Source organism: Cannabis sativa, chromosome 1 (genome assembly GCF_029168945.1).
Source record: "Cannabis sativa cultivar Pink pepper isolate KNU-18-1 chromosome 1, ASM2916894v1, whole genome shotgun sequence".
In the NCBI taxonomy this organism is placed as follows: Eukaryota; Viridiplantae; Streptophyta; class Magnoliopsida; order Rosales; family Cannabaceae; genus Cannabis; species Cannabis sativa.
In genome coordinates, this window is record NC_083601.1 from 13,305,812 (window position 1) to 13,322,214 (window position 16,403).

Consider the following 16,403-nt stretch of genomic DNA (forward strand, 5'->3'; position numbering starts at 1 on the left):
TAACTTTGAGATCAAACCTGCCATACTTCAAATGGTGCAGTCTTCAGTTCAGTTTGGTGGCCTCCCTTATGAAGATCCTAACCTGCATCTCTCTAACTTCATGGAACTTTGTGAAACTTTTAAAGTTAATGGAGTCAGTGATGATGCCATTCGACTGAGATTGTTCCCATTCTCTCTCAGAGAACGAGCCAAGAGTTGGCTAAACTCCTTGCCACCCAACTCTATTGCCACCTGGAATGATCTGGCAACGAAATTCTTGTCAAAGTTCTTTGCTCCAGCCAAGTCTGCAAAGCTGAGAGGAGAAATCAATAACTTCTGCCAACAAGATAATGAATCTCTCCATGAGGCTTGGGAGAGGTTTAAAGATCAGATCAGAAAATGCCCTCATCATGGTATAGAGAAGTGGATGCTGGTCCACAACTTCTACAATGGGTTGGTAGGAAACACTAGAACTCTAATAGATGCAGCAGCTGGTGGAGCCTTCATGAGAAAAAGTGCTAATGAGGCTTATGATCTATTGGAGGAGATGGCTCTAAATAATCAGCAGTGGCCAACTGAAAGGAGTCAATCAAAGAGGGTAGCTGGTGTGTTAGAGGTTGATGCCATCACAAAGTTGACAGCTCAGGTTGAGGCATTGAGAAAGCTAATTGCAGGGCAAGCTAAACAAGCCCAAGTTGTTTGTGAGTTATGTGGAGGAAGTCATCACTTTTCAGATTGTCAAGCAGATGTTGAATATTTGCCAATGGATGAAGCTAAAGCCATTGGAAATTTTTCGCAGAATAACAACAACAATTATGGGTTCAACCAGGGTAATAACCGAAGAAACAGTGGGTTCTATCAGCAACGAAATCAGAACCAGAATCAGAATCAACAGTTTAATCAGCAACAAACCTCTGGTGGAAATTCTAGTTTGCAAACAGATTTACTGCTTCAATTCATGACTGAAACTAGATCTTCAATCAAAGACCTGCAAACTCAGATGGGCCAACTAGCAACTCAAGTAGCAACCCGTGCTCAAGGGAATTTGCCTAGCACAACTGAAGTAAACCCCAAAGAAAACTGCAAAGCAATTACCCTGAGAAGCGGTAAAAATTATGATGGTCCTGAACTGCCACAATCAGCTGATGGAGAAAAGGAGAATGAAGCTCAACCAAAGCCAACCCCAACACCAACATCAGAGAAGGCTACTGACAGCCCAACACAACCACAACAGTCTCCACCAATTAGCATTGATCACCATGTGAAAATACCCTATCCTCAGAGGCTCAGAAAGTCAAGTCTAGACAAGCAGTTCACCAAATTCCTAGAGGTCTTCAAAAGACTACACATCAACATTCCTTTTGCTGAAGCCTTGGAAAAAATGCCCCGTTATGTGAAGTTCATGAAGGAGATATTATCTAAGAAGAGAAAATTGGAGGACTATGAAACAGTGGCATTAACTGAGGAGTGTAGCGCCATTTTGCAAAAGAAACTACCGCCCAAGCTTAAAGATCCGGGTAGTTTCAATATTCCATGCTCTATAGGGGGTTCGGTGGAAACTAAAGCTCTATGTGATCTAGGAGCAAGCATTAATCTAATGCCTTTGTCTGTCTTCAAGAGGCTAGGATTGTGAAAAGCAAAGCCTACAACAGTGACTTTACAACTGGCAGATCGTTCTTTGACTCATCCTCGTGGGATAATTGAAGATGTACTGGTGAAGGTTGGTAAGTTTATCTTCCCTGCTGATTTCCTAATTCTTGATATGGAGGAAGATTCAACTATTCCCATTATTTTGGGAAGACCATTCTTAGCCACGGGCCGAGCATTAATAGATGTTCAAAAGGGAGAGTTAAAGTTGAGAGTGCAAGATGAAGAGGTCAATTTTAATGTTTTTGCCCCAACCGACATTCCTACCTGTTGCAAGATTGAGATGGTGAAGGGTTCTTTTGTTAAAGCTGATAAGAAGAAAGCAAAGCCTAAAGAGCGACTTCGAACGATTCAGCGTCGTTGGAAAAGATTGATGTGTGGTAGTTCTGAAGGTGAGCTTACTCTTGTGCAAAACTCTGAAATCAACACTATTGGTGGTCAATTTTCTTCACTTAGTACGAGGACTCTTTTGGATGAAAAGGGTCCACCTAACCCTTTCTGATAGGGTCTCAGGTAAGTCTCTTTTCTCTGCATATTCCTGTATACATTGGGGACAATGTCATATTTAGTTTGGGGGGAGAGACTTAAAAATATTAAATTCTGCACTTTAATTTCTGCATTTTAATTTTCTGTTTTAGTTTTTTGTTTTAGTCAAGGAATGGCAATAAGCTTGATGATAGTTGTATACTGCTGATTAGTGCGATGTGATCTGAAATTGTAAAATAACTGTGTGCTTGATTCTGTTAACTCTTTGGATTAGTTTGGATGCTTAGAAACCTGTGAACAATTGTAATTACTCAATCTGTGAAAATTGTTATAATTGTTTTACTATGGTTTGTGGTAAGATTGACAGGATAGCTTAGAACTTGCATGTTTATTCTTTTGAGGCGAAATCCTTGGTAGTGTTCAATTGGAATATGATTTAGGCATTTGTTGGATAGTTTGAGCCTTTCAAGCCTACCATAATAATGTTTACCCCTAGTTAACCTTATTGAGCCTAAACCCGTTATGTTTTTCACCCATTGACTCGAAAAATTGTAACCACACTATTAAATTTTTTTTTTCACCATGTTATCCATGATATCATAAGCTACATGATTAGTTTGGGGGAGGAGAAACATTTAGTGTGAGGAAATAGTGAGAGGGAGAAAAACTTGTAAGATTGAGAAGAGAAAAAAATTGTGTAATTCAATGTCACTGAAAAAAAAAACACAATGAAAAAGTAAAAATATGTGTTCAAAAAAAAAAAGTAAATAAAATATATGATTTCAGTGATGTTGGAAAATAATAAATATAACTTCTCTCAATCTTGGTAAATGTGGGAACACTATGGGGTATTGAAAAAGAAAGGTAAAAAAGCTTGTGGGTTCTATTTGTGAGCTTATGATATGTTGAGCCAAAAATTGTCTTTTGCCTATCCCTGAATATCTGAGCCATTATACTTAAGCCTTTAAAAGACCTAATGATTCCAAAGAATACTGTCAACATTAGTGGAGAAAGGTAAGCATGCAAGCTTATGAGTTATCGGATTGTGGAACTGTTGGAATGAGTAAAACTTTTATAACAATGTTTCACATTGGAGTAAATTGTTGCAGTTGTACATAGTGTTATTAATGGAGCATCCAAGTTAATTGTTAGAGTTAGTAGGATCAAAATTCTAGTTTATGCAAGTAAGAAAACAGAGCATGAGCCAGCAGCATAGTAATTATCTGATAGCGTAGTTAGTTTTTTTTATCTTACTCGGGGGTGAGTAAGAATCTAGTTTGGGGGATTTTGTTAGGTTATAATTAGCCTATGTTTCGGGTCTTTAAAGTTAGCATTATCTCGTCTATTGGTGTCTTTTGGAGCAGTTTTACGCTTGATTTTCATTATTTCAGGTTCCCGGAGTGTTAAAGTTCAAATTCAGTCAAATGGCGAAAAACTGGGATAAACTGGAAAAAATTGGAAAATTCGGCTCCAGAAGCTACAGTAGTCGCGACTTCATGAGAGCCAGGTCGCGACCCTTTTTCCAGATCGCGACTCTGGTCGCGACTTCGAGATTCGGCAAAACCTTTGATTTTCGAGGTTTGCCTATAGTCGCGACCACCTTAAGGGCTAGTTGCGACTTGGTACGGACGTCGTGGTTTTGACCTAATTTTGATTTTTCTCTCAATTGGAGGCACACTACTCATCCCTATATAAGGAATACGACACTGAAGGTCAGAATCAAGCAAAAACAGACCTAATAGTGGATGCAAGTGGAGAGGAAGCTATCTTGAAGACCCGGAGCGATATCACCTTCTAGTTTCTTTCTTTTACCCTTAAATTATTCTTTATGTTTGTTTTTATTTCTGAATTAATCATGGATGTTTTTAGAGTTATTATGAACTAAATTTCCCAATAAGGGAGGATGATGATTGTTGTTTAAGTTTATGCCTAGTTAATAAATAATTGCCATTCCTTCATCTTGTGTGTGAATATTATCTTTATTTGTGTTTAATTCCATGTGCAAGCTTGATCACCTTTTACATGTTTAATGATCTCAATTCGAAATCTGAAAAGTGAGAATTGAGAATGCTAAAATTTGGATAGTCTAGGTTTTGATGTAAAACGAAAGTATTTACATAGCCTTAGTGACTAATAGATTATTGCTTAACGCTGATTTTGTGTTGATTTAATTAAGAAGTTAATTAGAGAATACATTATTTAGAACCTAACAGATCTGAAAAGAGTTAGGTTAATTTATAATCTGTCATTCACATTGAGATAAGGATAGCAATTAGGTATTAACATTGGTAGCTTAACAACAGGATTCACCTCCCTAATCTCTCATCTTGATTAATCTTCGTTTATTTTCTCTTTAATTTCTGAGTTGTTTACTTTCAAATTGCAAAATTATTATTTTACCAAATAGAATCATAAGTATAATTCAGTAGTACTTAATCAAATTCCCTGTGGTTCGACCTCACTTGCGTGAGATACTACTTGATTGCGTACACTTGCGTAATAAACATAAAATTCGTAACACAAACTAAATGCTACTAACGTATCGGCTCAAGACCAAGTAAGCGAGGTGCCTGTCTCGTTATGGGAAGACTTCATATAACTTCATCCCGTTAGCATCAGCGAGGCTCACAATCCTGGCGAGCCAGAAGATGACATTCAAATGAGCCTCGAAGAACTCTTTAAGAACCATGGTCGTTACAATACATGCATCGACGACCCCGAAAGAAAAATGGTCCCAGCTTGCTATTGAGATCAATGGAACCAAGCTTCTATCGAGACATCTTCAGATACAACAATTAAAGACGTGTTTAATACACGATTATTTTGACCTAGTAAAAGCGGGAAAATTACAGTGTTGTCGAGTGAATTTCGCAACACCAAAATGTATTATTTAATTAATATAAAAGAGAATTTTCAGGGAAGTGACAAGTGCGAGTATTCGACCTAGAATGGCGAGTACTCGACTGGGAATGCAAGAACAAACAACAAGGCTGGAAAATGTAAATAAGACAAAGAATTATAGTGGTTCAGTCAGATTGTGATCTGCTTAGTCCACTGTAGCAAAGGATTCGTAGGTGCCATTTTCATGGTGGATCACCCCTTTATATACAAAGTAGGTGTCCAATCGGTTACACAAGGATCACATTCATTGTTAATCCATTATTTACATATTGAATTGCAATAATTAAACCCAAACAACGTTAACATCAATAAATGTGTAACAGTTACTAAGTTCATCAACGTATGGGTCTTCCGCATCTGCGAGTTGACTGTTCATGTTCCGTTTGTTGAGCTCGCAGGGTCATCAGTACGTTTAGAACGTCTGCGCCCTTAGGTAATCGCCCCTTGTATACATCGCATGTTTGAGCTGGTAGAACTTGGACATGCGAATTTATATCGGCTTGTCAGGGCTATTGGATCATTGGGACCAAATTGCATCATAGAGAGTTGGTCTCTATGCTTTCCGCGGAAATATAGAGGGGACACTCGCACATGTTCTGACACATGCGAGTTGGATCTACCCTGCATAACGAGAATTATGGTTACGTGGTTCGACTTAGGTCGCACTCGCAATATCTCGCTGGTTTTATCCTGAGCGAGGTCTAAACTTCGAGAAGTCTCTCACGGACATTTCAGCTTTCATTGGAAATCTGAACACACGTGTCCTTTAGAGAGGAGTCTGGTCTCGAGTTTCTAAGTGAGAGAAATCTCACTATAACACATGCCCCTAGTTTCGCGACGTGACAGGAGCGGTCACTGAGGGAAACTATTATTCGAGAGACAGGTGAAAGGTTGTCACGAGGAGGTGACCTTTTGGTTGTCCCATCGAGGGTTTCGAAAAATGACGGTTGTAATTATTAGTAATTATTACCTTTATGGTGCCACGTCACAAAACCCTTCGGTTTTCGTGTAGGCGTGGCCATCGTTGGCCGTTAGATTGGGCGACCTTAGGCATTCTGGCTGCCACGTGTCACAATCCCAATTAATAAGGGATATGGGTATTTAAATACTTTGATACGAATCAAAATTCCCATTTTTCCCTCTCACTCTTAACTTCTTCTTTCCCTCCATTACATACACTTCGAAAATCCATCCCCAGATTTTCTACCATTTTTCCACAACATTCTCAATCTCAGAAGTGATCGAAAGCAATCGCAGAAATCAGAACTAAAGGTTAGTTTTCAAATCACTGCATTTTTCGTTTTCTGTTTTGGGGAAAATATGCTTTACTTTCTGGGTTCGGGTATTTTAAAGGTTTTATTAGGAATGTATGCTAGTGGGTGTTAATGAGGCTATGTGTTTTAGGTAAGAAAACCTGGGTAAATTCGTAGGATATGACCTGTAAACTGACATAACAGCACACAATTCATAGGCACTGTTCCACGTCTTGAATACTCGCGGATATTCGGATGAACAACTTGAATGTTCGCGGGTGTTCAGATGAACAGCTTGAATACTCGCATGTTGCCAAAATTTATTTCCATTTGACTGTTAGCTAGATCTTTTAGGATTTTTATATGTCGCGGGCTGAGTTGCGAGGGTATTAATCGCTATTCCAAATGGTGGGTGTGTCACAGTATTCTAATGGCCATATACGCGGTTATATGCCCCTTGAGTTACTGAGATACACCCAGCCATTTGCGACATGCGTTAATATTCGAATGAGCGTACTCTTTGGTTGATAGGTAGTCTCGGAACGGTGGGGGTCTCCTAGTAACTTCAGGATTATGCTCGAAAATGCATACCCCTTGAGTCACTGGGAAACTCCCAGCCGTTTCTGGAGGTATACCGCTTAGCCGAGGATGCGTGAATTACTTGCCCAAGATAGTTTTATCTCTTCTCGCACATTGATGGGATGGTCAGTATTCGCAAGGAGGCTGACCATTCTGTCGAGTGCGACTTTATAATCTACTGCGGGTGAGATCACTCACTTTGTTTTTCACACATCCATCACGCTGAAAAGATCTTCTATCTTTCAGATGAGCGATCTATCGGATAGCCAACAGCTCGACTCGGGAGGCCATGCATTTGACGGTGAGACTGACCAGGAGAGGGACAGTTTTCTCCCCACGGACATTTCCGAAGTGGAGGCCGCTCAAATAGAATTAGGTCAGATGTCTTCTGTGGACATCGAGAGGATGGTGCAGGAACTCGCAGAACCTGGGACCATCGATATCCGGGACAGCGAGTCCACAGTGTCGGCACGCGACTACCTTATACATACGAGGCATGCTCCTGACGTCGAGGTCGAGGAGATGGACGAGGAATGGACGACTCCAGCTCGCGAGTCAGGTGGGGAAGAGGAGGAGGCGGAAGGGAGTGGGACAGATTCGGTCGACGATTCCCAGCTGAACGAGCCCTTCGCGTGCGAGGATTTAATCTCGAGGGTTGCAAAATCAGACTTCACCACCTTTGTGAGGTTGAATTTGCTGCGACTCGCGTTTCAACGTCCTAAACCGTCTCAGAGAGCGCACCTTCCATTTACTAACCCTGCGATCATTCCCACAGAGGATGTGGTAGTCTCAATACCCATCCTTCGGTGTGGTGTATCGATCCCCTTTCACCCCTTCGTCGCAGCCATTCTCAGGCGATATGATGTATTGCCCTTTCAGCTAACTCCCAACAGTTATCGCACTGTCCTAGCCTTCTATGCGATGTACATGGAGTACGTCCATAGGGCTCCCTCAGTAGAAGAGTTCAGTTATTTCTACGACATAAAAAGCGTAGGTCTTCATAACGGCTTCTACTGCTTTAGCAAATGGGCGACTTCTGAAATCAACGGAGTTGAGGGAATGGTGTCGAACATGGGTGATTGGAAATCGAAGTGGTTTTATGTCTTTAAGGTTCCTGGGATTAGGACTGACTTTAATCGCAGACCTAGTATGTCGCGTATTTCTTGACTTAGACATTTTTTTTTTTTTGCATTACTTTTGAAATCTTTTGCTCACTCGCTCTTTGTTGTCATCGCAGATAGACCAGCTCGACCGACCCTTGACGCGACTAGCAAGGAGACAGCTGAAATTCTCGGGAGCCTTCCGGTACAAGATCGCGACTGGCGATTATTGTGTACAACTGCGAAGTTGCGAGAACATCAGCTGATTCCTGAGAACGCAAGTCTTCAAAGGGAGCCAGTATACAAAGAACCATCAGAGAAGCAGCAAGAACGAATAGACAAGCGTCTTTCTAAGCAAACTCCTCGACAAATTTCAGGTAATTCGTCTCTTGTTATAAACTAACAGGTAGGATTTTGACTTATACTTATCTTTCATTTGTGTTCGCAGATATGACTTTTCTGAAGTCTGCCCCTATCCTGAAGATCAAACCAAAGGGTGGAACAGCGACGACTTCGCCGGTTGTCGCTCAGAAGAGGAAGAGCGACGCGATAGCTACACTTGTCGCGGACTCTTCCAAGAAGCTGGCCAAGACCACACAAGACAAGGGGAAGAAAGTCGTAATTGATCCACCTGTTCGAGCTCGCGACTTCCTGGCCATGCAAGAGAAGTTCCTGGCTGAGATTCCTTATGGGGATCTTGTTACGCGATCTGCTGAACTGGCCGCGCAGTCAATGGCTTTGTTCATAAAAGCTGCGGCTACTCCTTCGAAGGAAGCCGACTCGCTGAAGAGGCAGAACGCTTATTTTCAGGAGAATATAAAAAAGCTGAAGCAAGAAGTGGTGAGGATGGAGAAAGAGCTCGAGGAACTCAGCAAGGCCAAGGAGAAGGAGCTCGAAGAACTTAGCAGGGCGAAGGAACAGGCGGAGCTTGAAGTCAAGAAGTCGCAGGCAACGATCGTGGAGATGGCCCGCGATTTGGAGGCTGAGAAAGAGAATGGGAAGAAGCAGTATGATCAGGCAGTGTCTGATTATATCTATACCACTCTTTCCAAAGTCCCAGACTTCGACTTTTCTCTTCTTGGAGCAGAAGCCGCTGAGATGGCCGAGGCTTTTCGCGCCATGTCGCCTACTCAGACTCAAGGTGGGGGGGGGGGGGTAACCTTCTTGACGAGGTCGAGGGCGCACAAGCTGAAGAAGTCGAGAATGAGGTCATCAGCAAAGTCGCGGACGAGACTGCTCCGGATGAGACTACTCCTGCTGCTCCAGATGCTTAGTTATCCTTATGTTGTTTTTTGATTTTACTTCTATCTTCTTTTTTTTATATGCGGTACAAGGGTACTCGCGCTTATGTACTTGGACGAATTTACTTTTTGTTTTGGACAAATTTCTATCCTCGCGGGGATAGCTATCCTTTAACATTTACGCAGTATACGGGTACTCGCATTTTTATATATATTTGCGACTTCAATTACAGCTTGGTGTAATAAGTAGGAATATTTGCAAAGCTGGCAAAATTTTTGAAAATTTAACAAGTAATTTTATTCATATAATCAATAGTACATTCGGGCATATATCCCCCTATACTTAGGATTTTTCCTTGTTGAATGAAAAATATCTAAGTATAAGTACAAGAATGAACATAATCGAATAATGCGAATACTATTGATAATAAAATTTCAAGCTCTCGCTATTCCATGCTCGTGGAATCGCAGTTCCATCGAGTGTTGCGAGTCGATACGTTGCATCACCAATTTGATCTGCAATGAGGTATGGTCCCTCCCAATTATCTCCGAAGACCCCGTGCGACGAGTTTTTGATGTTTGGCATTACTCTTCTAAGGACCAAGTCTCCTGCTCCCAGGGGTTTTACTTTCACTTTGGAGTTAAAGTATCTTGCAGTTCGCTGTTGGTAAGCCGCATTTTTTAGGTGCGCTTTATCACGCTTTTCCTCCAAAAGATCAAGGCAGGATAGCTGATTCTCGTTGTTCTGCGAGATGTTGAAAATATCCCTGCGAAGGGAACCTGCCCCGACTTCAACTGGCAACATGGCCTCGCACCCGTAAGAAAGTGAGAAGGGTGTTTCGCCAGTTGTAGATCGAGGGGTCGTATTATAGGACCATAGGACTTGCGATAACTCGTCTGGCCAAGCCCCTTTGCGATCTTCTAATTTTCCCTTTATGGTGTGTTTAATTATTTTATTAACGGCTTCAGTTTGTCCGTTACTCTGCGGGTAAGCAACTGCGGAGAAAGCCTTCTTAATCCCCAAATCGTCACATAGTTGTCGCATCTCCTTACAGTCAAACTGTTTTCCATTGTCTGAAATGAGTTTATGCGGAATGCCAAAACGACAAATGATAGAGGTATAGACAAACTCGCGTAATTTCGTTGCAGTGATGGTTGCGAGTGCTTTGGCTTCAGCCCACTTCGTGAAGTAATCGACTGCGACTACCGCATATTTGACTCCGCCTTTTCCTTTGGGTAACTCGCCGATTAAATTGATTCCCCATATTGCAAAGGGCCATGGACTTGTGATAGAGTGGAGGTTACTCGGAGGCTGATATGTGTAAGTGGCTATTCGCTGACATCTATCACACCTCTTTGCAAATGCGAGAGCATCTTGTCTCAATGTTGGCCAGTAATATCCTTGCCGCATAATTTTTAAGGCAAGGGAATTACCTCCGGTATGATTGCCACAAATCCCCTCGTGTACTTCACGCAGTATGTAACCGCAGTCTTCTCCACTGATACATTTGAGAAGTGGTTGGCTAAAACTTCTGCGATACAACCTTTGGTCATATATCACATAACGGGCTGCTCGCTGTCGCACTTTCCTCGCTTCTATTTTATCATCAGGTAGGAGCCCCTTTTCAAGGTATGCGAGGATAGGAGTCATCCAGGTAATCTCCTGAACGTCATCTATCTCCATGATTACTTCTCGATCTATGGTTGGGTGAGCCAATACGTCTACCGGAATCACATCGAGTAATTCGGCTTCCCTAGTTGAGGCCAAACGGGCCAATGCGTCTGCGTGGGCATTTTGAGCACGCGGTACTCGAGATACAACTACATTTTTGAACTTCTGCATTATTTCACGAACGATGGCTAAGTATTTAACCAATCTTCCGCCTCTTGCTAGGTATTCTCCATTCACTTGGCATACCACGATTTGAGAGTCGCTAAAAGCCTGTAGATACTCGACTTTCATCTCGAGGGCCAGTTTCAATCCTGCGATTAAAGCCTCATACTCGGCTTCATTGTTAGATGCAGAAAATTCAAAACGTAAAGCAGCGTGTACCTTGAAATTATTGGGACTGATTAACAAGATCCCACTGCCAGAACCTTCGTTATTTGAGGCTCCATCGACGTACAATGTCCATACTTCTTTGCCTGCCATGACAATGTCATTTCTATCCTCTACAACTGCCACCTCGGTGCTTGGGAATTCAAGTATAAAATCTGCCAAGGCTTGCCCCTTGATCGCAGTTCTCGGTTTATACTTGATGTCGAACTGACTCAACTCCATCGCCCACTTTAACAATCTCCCCGATGCTTCTGGTTTCGCTAAAACCTGTCTTAAGGGGAAGTTTGTCAAAACTTCAATGCTGTGAGCCTGGAAGTAAGGTCGCAATTTTCTTGAGGATATTATCAAGGCGAAAGCCAATTTCTCCATTTGAGGATAACGCGTCTCGGCGTCTAGTAATCGCTTACTGACGTAATACACCGGGTATTGGCGTCCTTGGTCCTCGCGTATTAGTACTGAACTAATCGCATATTCGGAGACGGCCAAATAGATAGACAAAACTTCTCCGGACAACGGCTTCGATAAGATTGGAGGTTGCCCCAAATGCGTTTTTAAAGCTTGGAAGGCCTGCTCGCATTCTTCGTTCCAATGAAACCTTTTGTTGCCTTTCAAAGTCTGAAAAAACTCTTTACACTTATCAAAAGATCTGGATATAAAGCGGTTTAAAGCCGCGACTTTACCTGTGAGGCTTTGAACCTCCTTTGGCTTAGTCGGTGATGGCATCTCTACCAATGCCCTGATCTTCGCAGGATTGGCTTCTATTCCTCGCTGATTTACCATAAAACCAAGGAATTTCCCAGAGCCCACCCCAAAGACGCATTTCAACGGATTTAGACGCATCTTGTATCGCCGCAATATGTCGAACATGGCCTGCAAGTGGGTAATATGATCCTCCGCATGTTGCGATTTTACGAGCATATCGTCAACATATACTTCCATTGTCTTTCCAATAAGATCTGCGAACATCATATTCACTAGCCTTTGATAAGTCGCACCTGCGTTTATTAAACCAAAAGGCATTACTTTGTAACAGTATAATCCTCGATCAGTAATGAACGAGGTATGTTCTTGGTCTGGTTCATACATCGGGATTTGATTGTATCCCGAGTACGCATCCATGAAGCTCAAAAGCGCGTGACCTGCAGTGGCATCGACAAGCTGGTCAATGCTAGGAAGAGGAAAGCTGTCTTTGGGACAGGCTTTGTTTAGATCTGTAAAGTCAACGCATGTGCGCCATGAGCCATTAGGCTTTGGCACGAGTACTGAGTTAGCTAACCAGTTGGGGTAAAATGACTCCCGTATAAAGCCGCAGGCAAGGAGGCGGTCGACTTCTTCTTTCAGCGCTTGGTACCTCGCGGGGTCCATTTTGCGGCGCTTTTGTCGGACACCTCGCACTTCGGGGTCAATGTTCAAGCGATGATACATGACCTGCGGAGATATCCCGACCATATCTGAATGTTTCCAGGCAAAAATATCAAGATTTTGCTTTAGAAAGGTCGTTAATTCTTCTCGCAACTGTATATTTAATTTAGAACCAATTTTTAAAACCTTGTTATTATCTATAGGATCTATAGGTACCTCGATTGTGTCTTCCGCGGCTTGGGCTGCGGCGGTGTGATCGAGGATTCTTGGATCCAAGTCTGGTTCGTCCATGTGCGGCACCTCCTTGATCCTGAGGATCTCCTGGCGAGGTGGTGGTGCATCCAAAAGGTAGATAACATTTACCGTCCTTTTTTCTGCGAGTTTAACAGCTGCGTTATAACATTCTCGAGAGTCGGATTGGACTCCCCGCACCGAACCTACTCCAGCGGGAGTAGGGAACTTCATCGTCAGATGATAGATCGAGGTTATGATCTTCATCTCCTTCAGAATTGGTCGACCAATTACGGCGTTATACGCTGAGTATTGGTCAATTACTGCGAAGTCGGCCATCGACTTGGCTGTTACTGGGGCAGTTCCCAAAGTGATTGGGAGCTTGATCATTCCTTTAATTGCTATGACATCTCCCGAAAAGCCATAGATGCTTGATGTCATAGGTCGCAAATCCTTCTCTTGCAACCCCATTTGCTTGAAGGCTTGGAAATTCAACAAATTCACTGAACTCCCATTGTCAACCAGTATACGATGGACATTGTCTCCACCAATATTGGCGACTATCACCAGTGCATCAGAGTGCAGGTGATGGACCCATCTCGCGTTGCTCTCCATAAAGATGATGTCGTCGCATTCTTTCTTAAAGAGCTTCTCTAGCCGTTCACCAAGATTGTTCACATTGGTTAGCGGCCTCTCCTTGGCTTCTCTGGCATACCTTTCTTGCGATTTGCGAGAGTCGCCCGCGATGTGTGGTCCTCCGATAATAGTTAGGATATTGCGAGGTGTTCTGGAGCCACTCGCGTTCTGGGTTTCTCCTTTGCCATCAGCTTGGGGATGACTTTCCTCGCTTCTTTTATACTTGTCGAACTTCCCTCTCCGGATCAGCTCCTCTATCTCATCCTGCAAGACCCAACATTCTAGAGTAGTATGACCAATGTCCTTGTGGTACTTACAGAATTTTTTAGGATCCCTCCGGTCGCGATTTCCCCTGATGGGGGGCGGCTTTTTGAAGACTCCGTTCCTTTCCTCAATCGCATAGATATGGTCTCGAGGTACGGCAAGTTCAGTATAGTTGACGAAGCGAGGTCCTCCCTTCCTTTTCGGCGAGGACTCCTTCTTTGGGGGTGACTTAGCCAACTTCGGGCTTCGCTGTCTGCGCGGGCTACATCTTCTCGGGCTTCGGCCCCTGGAATTCTTCCCTCGCGGACTGCAAGATCGTGACCGCGGTATGGGTGACCGACGTTTGTCCTTCCCCTTCTCTAACTCTGCTAGAGAGTTCTCGATTCTCTTGTGAGGTTCGGCCATGGCGAAGAACTCTACTAAGGACTCCGGCCTTCGAGCTTGCAGTTCCTTCCAGAAGTCGGTCCTCGGCAAGATACCTGTTATCAACGTACAAACAAGCGAAGACTCGGGGGCCTTCTCGACCTTTGTTACTTCTGCGTTAAAACGCTTGAAATAGTCTTGTAAAGACTCACCAGGTTCTTGTTTGATGTTGGCCAAAGTCGTATAGGGTGGCCTATACGTCATTGTGGCCTGGAAATGCGTGAGGAATAAGTCGACGAAGGTTTCCCACGTCGATATCGATGCCTCAGGTAATTGGGTGAACCAATCATGAGCATTTTCCTCGAGTGTTGCCGCAAGAATGCGGCACTTCGCGAGTTGCGGTACCTGGTCTACTTCCATTATAGTATTGAATTTTTCTAAGTAATCTATCGGGTTAGAAGTACCTTTATACTTGAGGGATTCAGATAAACGAAACCCTTTCGGAAGTTGAGCCTGTCGCACCTCTGCAGTAAAAGGCGAGGTGCCATGCAGCTTGTATATAGGCTTGCGCTGCTGCTCGACCATCTTCAAAGCTTGCAGAAGCATGCTTTGGTCAATTCCTCCTGTCGCAGGGGCTGGAGTTGCTGCGACTGCGGGGCTCGCAACCACTGCGGCAAGGTTTGCTGGGATATTAATCCCAGTGGTCGCGATCGGCGCGATAGGCGGGTTATTACCTACGTTGACACCCTGATCGCCCGCATGGGGATCACGGAGCGTCTCAGTATTATGTGGGCCGCGGGAGCGTGCCCTAAAAACTGCGTTGAGATGATCACGTAGATCACCTCGGTGTACTTGATAACGTCCTCCCTGTTGTGTTTGTACAGAGTCGGACCTTGTATATCTGCTCGGAGTGCGGCCATGCGATGACGAAGAGGCTGACTCTGCGTCATTGTCTCTCAATGGACGACTGCGAGGATTACGGCGCTCGGGATCTTCGTCAATTTGTGCGCTCTGGTTAGGAAACCTTGCGGATTGATCTCTTGACATCGGGTGATTCAAGTCCAGAGCTTCAGGGTCAGTTCGTCGTTCCCTGCGTACACGGTTAGTATGACGTCTAGAAGTTGTTACCTGAGGGTTATCGTTGCGAATGGCGGGAACTCGAGGAGGGCGTCGAGCTCGACTCTGTCCGTCTACCTCGGCCTGTAGTGCCCGCAGTTGATCCTGAATTGCAGCATATTGATCGGTGGTGAGCTGGACCATTCCCTCAGATACTACCGCCGGAGTGACGGGGGGAAAATGCATGGTTGCTGGTGGTGTGGACGTGTCCCCGACTTGAGGGCCAGTCGTTTCTGGGAATAGGTTGAGAGGTCTAATATTGCTCCTCCCTACTCCGCCGTTGATGACGTCCACAGGTGGCACTCCAGCTCCGGGCAGTGGTACACTCATCATTCCAATATTGATGGACCCGTTGTTAGCTCCGTTAACGTGATTTCCAGCCATGATGAAATAGTGTTCTTTGAAGTGAATGAAATCTCTTAGTCGACTTCCCACAGACGGTGCCAAATGTTGTCGAGTGAATTTCGCAACACCAAAATGTATTATTTAATTAATATAAAAGAGAATTTTCAGGGAAGTGACAAGTGCGAGTATTCGACCTAGAATGGCGAGTACTCGACTGGGAATGCAAGAACAAACAACAAGGCTGGAAAATGTAAATAAGACAAAGAATTATAGTGGTTCAGTCAGATTGTGATCTGCTTAGTCCACTGTAGCAAAGGATTCGTAGGTGCCATTTTCATGGTGGATCACCCCTTTATATACAAAGTAGGTGTCCAATCGGTTACACAAGGATCACATTCATTGTTAATCCATTATTTACATATTGAATTGCAATAATTAAACCCAAACAACATTAACATCAAAAAATGCGTAACAGTTACTAAGTTCATCAACGTATGCGTCTTCCGCATCTGCGAGTTGACTGTTCATGTTCCGTTTGTTGAGCTCGCAGGGTCATCAGTACGTTTAGAACGTCTGCGCCCTTAGGTAATCGCCCCTTGTATACATCGCATGTTTGAGCTGGTAGAACTTGGACATGCGAATTTATATCGACTTGTCAGGGCTATTGGATCATTGGGACCAAATTGCATCATAGAGAGTTGGTCTCTATGCTTTCTGCGGAAATATAGAGGGGACACTCGCACATGTTCTGACACGTGCGAGTTGGATCTACCCTGCATAACGAGAATTATGGTTACGTGGTTCGACTTAGGTCGCAGTCGCAATATCTCGCTGGTTTTAT

At 43.6% G+C, this 16,403-nt stretch overlaps 1 non-coding gene across 1 annotated transcript; it reads right to left on the reverse strand.

Annotated features, from left to right (window-relative positions):
* Positions 1-289: 289 nt before the first annotated feature.
* Positions 290-396, reverse strand: LOC115708463 (small nucleolar RNA R71). Its single transcript, XR_004009962.2, has one exon. It is a non-coding gene; the product is annotated as a small nucleolar RNA R71 (small nucleolar RNA).
* Positions 397-16,403: the final 16,007 nt, after the last annotated feature.